This window comes from Dasypus novemcinctus, chromosome 7, assembly GCF_030445035.2.
Source record: "Dasypus novemcinctus isolate mDasNov1 chromosome 7, mDasNov1.1.hap2, whole genome shotgun sequence".
NCBI lineage: Eukaryota > Metazoa > Chordata > Mammalia > Cingulata > Dasypodidae > Dasypus > Dasypus novemcinctus.
Genome location: NC_080679.1, coordinates 131,454,053 through 131,460,681, shown reverse-complemented (window position 1 = coordinate 131,460,681; position 6,629 = coordinate 131,454,053). Strand labels below are relative to the sequence as shown.

General features: G+C 35.6%; 1 non-coding gene across 1 annotated transcript; it reads left to right on the top strand.

The window, feature by feature from the left end:
- Nucleotides 1–6,282: 6,282 nt before the first annotated feature.
- On the top strand, nt 6,283–6,390 carry LOC131279334 (U6 spliceosomal RNA). Its single transcript, XR_009186704.1, has one exon. It is a non-coding gene; the product is annotated as a U6 spliceosomal RNA (small nuclear RNA).
- Nucleotides 6,391–6,629: the final 239 nt, after the last annotated feature.

The following is a 6,629-nucleotide window of genomic DNA, read 5'->3' as shown; positions in this document are numbered from 1 at the left end:
TTTCCATGTATGATTTTATTTTACTATTACTCTTCTTAGCATTGGATGACTGATGGCCACATTCATACTCAAGTTATGTCATGTCTTATATTTCCAAAATCTGCCTGTAATAATGTATTGATTAAAACAAGAGCCAGGAGTAAGCTTTGGACCTCCTGAGTCCTTGTATTTTCCACAAAACCTGGAAACAGTAGAGTGGAGAGAATTCTTTGGCAACAAATTTGAACTTGAATCGCAAATTCTCCACCTACCATTTCTGCAATATCAGAAAAATTGTTTCATTATTTTGAGGTAAAAATGACAGGCAAGATGTGTCTCATCCTGTGACATACAATAACAATGAAGACTAACAAACCCATTTATCTTAAGTGATGAGAGTAGATGGAGAGGAAATAGAGTTCTACTGAAACATCATATTATCATATTTTTTCTTAATAAGCCTCAGTTCATGGTCCCTTGTTTAAGCTCAATGACTTCTGGAAGAACTGTTCAGAGTTCTCATTTTTCTTTTTTTCTGTCCCCCTCATACAAAATTTATTGCTATTATCAGTTATCACTAATTCTGTTTATGACTAGACTGTGTTTGGTCCTTTAGTAACAACCCTCTTAAAAACAAAGTGACATAGGTCAAGCTTGTTTAATGTCCTGTGTAAGTTTTCTAGCACTGCCATAACAAATTATCAAAAAGTTGGTGGTATGAAACAACACAAATTTATTCTTTCAGAGTGTTGAAGTCCAGAACTCCAAAATCAAGGTGTTGGTAGAGCCGTTCTCCCTCCAAAGGTTTTAATGGAGACTGCCTCCTTGTCTCTTCCAGCTTCTGGGGTCTCCAACTCTTGGCTTGTGGTCACATCACTTCAATCTCTGTCTTCACATGGCTCCTCCTCTATGCCTGTGTCTTCTCCACTTCTGCCTTTCCAATCTCCCTCTGCCTTCCTATTATAAGGATACTTGATTTTGGATTTAGGATAATCTGGGATAATCTCTTCTGGAGATGCTTAACTTAATGATATCTACAAAGACCCTTTTTCCAAAAAATTCTGGTGTTCAAGCATGGACATATCTTTTTTTTCCATATATATTTTTATTGAAGTATATCATTTATACATGAACACACATAACCAATAAGTATATAGTAAAGATTGTGAACTTACAAAATAAACATACATAACATCATACAGGGGTCTCATTCATCACCTCTCCACCAACTCTGCATTGGTGTGAAACATTTGTTATATACTATGCAAGAGTATTGTCAAAATATTACTACCAACTATATTCCTTATTTTACATTTGGTGTATTTTTACCCCAACCCATACTATTTTTTAAATGTATTTTTGTTACAGATATTGTGAACTTGCAAAACAATCATACAGATGTATAGATTTCCCAGACAACTCCACACCCTGGTGGAACATTTGTTACAAATTATGAGATAATATCATCAGACTATTACCACCAATCATGGCCCGTAGTATACATTTGGCACACTTTTTTCCATACACCTCCATTATCAATACAGTATAGCTTGGTATCGATGCAAGAATATTAATAAGAATATTACAGTCTATAGGTCACACCAATTGTAGTTTTCCCATGTTCCTCCATATTCCCATCACTCTGCAATAGTGATGTACATCTGCTCTAGCTCACAGAAGGACTCTCTTGCATTTGTACCCTTAACCACATTTCTCAACCACCTCTGGGTTCACTGTGTTATTCAGTCCCTAGATTATTATTTTGCTTTCTTTTTATTGACATTTCTTCCCCAGACTACTTTTTTCAGTCACAGTCCCATTTATAAACCAGTTGTTACTCACTATAATGTGTTACTATCAACTCTATTCATCTCTGCACTTTTACAGTCAAGTTAATTAAAAGTTCTACGTACATTAAGTGTCCATAGTTCCCTCAACCCTCCTCTTATCTCCTTATAACCTATACTCTAGGTTCTAATTCCATGTGTTTATTATTTGTATTTAGTTCATATTAATGAGACCATGCTATATTTGTCCTTTTGTGTCTGGCTTACTTCACTTAGTATAATGTCTTCAAGACTCATCCATGCTATCACTTATGTCCCAATTTCATTTCTACTTATTGAAGCATAGTATTCCATTGTACATATATACCACATTTTGTTTATCCATTCATTGGTGGATGGAAACTTGGGTTGTTTCCATCTTTCGGCAATTGTGAACAGCACTGCTATGAACATTGGTATGCAGATGTCTGTTTGTGTCATAGTTTTTAGTTCTTCTGGATATATTCTTAGTAGAGGAATTGCTGGATCATATGGCAGTTCTACATTTAGCTTCCTGAGGGACTGCCAAACTGTCTTACACAGAGACTGCATAATTTTACACTCCCACCAACAGTGAAAGAGTGTTCCTATTTCTCCACATCCTCTCCAGCACTTATTATTGTCTGCTTTTTTAATAATGGCCATTCTATGTGGTTTAGATGATTTCTCATTGTTGTTTTAATTTGCATTTCCCTAATAGCTAGTGATATGGAACATTTTTTTCATGTGCTTTTTGGCCATTTCCTCTTTGAAGAAATGTCTATTTAAATTTTTTGCCCATTTTTTAAAAATTGGATTGCTTGCTCTTTTATTGCTGAGTTGCATGATCTCTTTATATAAAATGGAAATCAAACCCTTATCAGATAAGTAGTTTCCAAATATTTTCTCCCATCTACTGAGCTGCCTTTTCACCTTCTTGATGAAGATGGACATATCATTTTGAGATTCAGTGCCAACCCACTATATACTCCAGAATACATTATGTCCAGTTTTACAACAGAACTTTTTTACTCAATGTTGTACTCGTTTTTAAAATTTATTTACCTAATTATATATTTTATATTCCCAGATGGAATTTTATATGTTAGTCTTAACCAAATACACAGCAATTAACAGTGATAATCATATAATCAGCAACACCATATATATTAACTGATAAAAATAAAATCTGTAATAGATCCTTCTACAGCTGAGAGGAATAAAGAAAGGACAGCCCACAGTGATTCTTTGAGACAAATTGTATGAATAACTGAGATATTAATTCTAGGTTATGGCATGCACACAAATGGTTCCAATAGACAGATCTATTCCATACATGATTGTAGTTCAGATATATGTGAACATCTGTTCCATTCTGAGCTCTCTAGTAAACTTAAAACTCAACATAACCTTTTTGAAAGAATAAGCAAATGCAGCCTTTTGCTAGAAAAACAATAATGAAATAGTTTTATTTTACACTGTGGTTAAGGAAATAGAAGAAAACTCAAAAGATCAGCTATCCTGGTAATTAAAATTGAGTATTCAAGCATCACCTTCTGATTAGATTTAAACATTGAGTAAGCAGGTAAGATATAATGGCATGAACAGTGTCTTGGGATATTTGAGGAAACAAGAGGAACAACATTCTCAGACTCTGAAAGAGCTCATGAAAATACCCACTAATGAGCTTTGGCTCTGGGAGCACACTTGTTATTATTATTTTTATTTTTAATTTTCTTCCTGCATAGGACTATAGCTCAGTAGGGAAATAAGAGGGTTGTGTTCTTGAAGTGCTTTTCCTTAGCACTTAAACACTTTCTTGAGTAGAAAAGAACACCTAAATAATTAACCCTTTATAAGTAACACTATGGAGTCACAGAAAACTGGTTTTCAATGCAGATTCCACCATTTTGTAGCTGTCAAACCTTGGGTATATTAAATGGCATCCCATTTCTCATTCTGCAACTACAGGGTTTAACCAGAACAGAGGGAAAAAGACTTTGGATTGGGATAGAGCAATGTATAAATCCTGGCTCACCAGTGATTTGAGCAAATCATGTAACATGCGTGAGCCTTTGTGATAAGAAAAAGAATACATAGTAGATCTCACAGAGTTGTTCTGAGCACTGACTGTCTTAGGTAAGAGCACAGGGTCTGGTCCATGGTGGTTATTCTTTTATTACCACCCTTCTACTCTGGTTCCCACTAATGCCCCACCCAATCAATGCCTTGCCCAGAGTGAATGTTCTATCACAGGAAGATCAAACAATGCCTGGAGATGGCCATCAGGGACCATGGGGAGCTCTTCGACTTGAGGGTGAGACTACTGGCAGGACACTGCTCTGCGTGTGCCTAGATAACAGATAAGCATTTATCAATGGATCTTTTCTTGAAGGGAAATCTGACCATAACAATGACTACTGAAACATGAAAATGAGACTTTCTTTTAGTAGACCTTTGAGCTCACAATTACAATCAAATACATACCCATACAGTCTTAGGAAGAAGGCAGTTCAACTAACACATTGAAAGTATGCAGTGTATATGGCAGGGATGAAGGAGTGAACAAATGAAAAAGAAACATCCAGTCTGTAGACCAGAGGGCTGGCGTTTTCTCCACTGTCTGGGGCAGTTCCCTTTTGAGACCCTCTTCTCACTCCTCCATGCCACACTGACCATGGATTTCTTTAGCTTCAATACTGAGGTTTCAAAGGGGAACCAATAGCCAGCTACCGAGCTCGTCAATCACCTTCACATATATTCTCATGCTTATCATAATTTCTCCTCCAAACACCCTTCCCCCTTGCTCATATCTGCTCCCTTAAAGTGCTCCACACAAGTGTTATTTCTTCTGTGACAATAAGAGCACTGCTTTTACTCTCAACACCAAAAAAGACAAGCTGAAGAGGAAAGAAGTAAGATTTTTTTCAGTTATTATTACTAGTCAACACATACATATTTACTCATTGACCACATTATATCTGTCCTATTGAAGAGCTGAGAAAAATACTTCTACTTTCATGAGGACTAATATACTAAGAATGTATACCTAATGAAAAATTGAGTAGCAATACCAGATGATGTAACAAAAGGTTGCCTAAGATAATTGATAAGTAACTGTTAGAAAAATGGCAAAGAGACAATGTTTGCTGTAGGAATTCAGAAGAGAAAGAGGCCTGGCATAGCACAGAATAATGAAAACAGATGGGGTTTGAGCAGGAACTTATGGATGCCTAGAATGTGGCTAAGGGAAAGAAGTGGAGAGTCATTCCATTTTGGAAAACTTCATGAGAAGAGATACAGGAACAAGGAAGACTTGTCTCTATAGCAATGAGCAAACAAGAAATTGCCTTCTGGAGAAGTGCGTTTGTGAAATCATAATAGAAAAGAAAATTTTGGAGTAATATCTTACATGTACTGGTATGCTAAAGGCTAAACAAAATAATTTATTGTGTATAAGTGAAATAGAAGTTAGAAAGCAACAAGGAAATAGCAAGGGATGAGAAATGCAGTATCGATAAGTGAGTACATTAAAAAATGAACTATATTTACAGAGGGGAGTCAACAGCAGTCAAACCATTTAATTGCCTAAAGCATTCCAAATCATGTTATTCCCGATTTAAATTATGGTCACATGATCATATTTTAGTATTAAAATTGTGCTTGGCCTTCCAGCTTCTCTTTTCCTCAGAGTTCTGTAACTTCCATCTGCTTTTGAACATTTCCCTCCTTTTCTGTTCCTGAACTTAACTGATCAGCATGTTGGCTTATAAGACATGCTGCCTGGATTGAATTGCTAATTCATACACTATGATTCAGTTTTAGGATCATCAGAATCCAGAGAGTTCTCCAAATTTCAATACTATCCATGTATCATAGACATAAATATTTGATTTTATGGGTGCTTGGAAAGAACTCTCTATCTTGAAAAAATAAATTTATTTACTGCCAACCACTTAAAGCTTTCTTTAATCTTTTATAAATGGATAGTAATTTTTGTTTCTTTGTTAGGACATTATTTAATAGTATGATATTTTAAAAGATATATCTGACTTTTGAGTTCTAAAACTAAACCTTGCTAAGGGATTTTTGTAACAGATTGTTTTCCAGAAGAGCATCCTTATTTCTTTCTTTGAAAAATGATAAGGGAGTGGTGATAGAGAGGGAGGAAAGAAAGGAAGTATCTTAGTTTCCTGCTATGACAAATACCACACAATGGGTTGGTTTAAATAGTGGAGATTCATTGGCTCATAGTTTCGGAGACTAGAAGGTTTGCTTTCCCTTGAGGTCAGTAGCATTCTGGTTAGCACTCTTTAGATTCCTTGGCTTTCCCATCATATGGCCATGACCCCTCTTTTCTCTTCTAGGTTTCCACTAACTTCTGGCTCTTCCCTATAACTTTCTTTCTGTAAAACTACCAATAATAGGATTAAGAACCACACTGGTTCACTTGGCCCTAATTTCACCAAAAATAGTATATTCAAATAGTCCTATTTATGTGCTTGTTTCAGCAGCACATATACTAAAATTGGAATGATACAGAGAAGATTAACATGGCCCCTTGTGCAAGGATGACACACAAATGCATGAAGCATTCTAAAGTTTTTTTAAAAAGTCCTACTTATAATGGGCCATGTGCACAGGAATAGGAATAAGATTAAGAACATGATTTTTGTGTGTGTTTTCCTTCCCCTGGAATATTCAATTTAACCTATCACAGAAGGTATATTAGTTTCTCATTGTTGCTGTAAAAAATTCACACCAAGTTAATGGCTTAAAAGAAAACAAATGTATTAACTGTCATTTCTGCAGGTCGGAAGTCTGAAATGAACCTTAAAGGGTTAA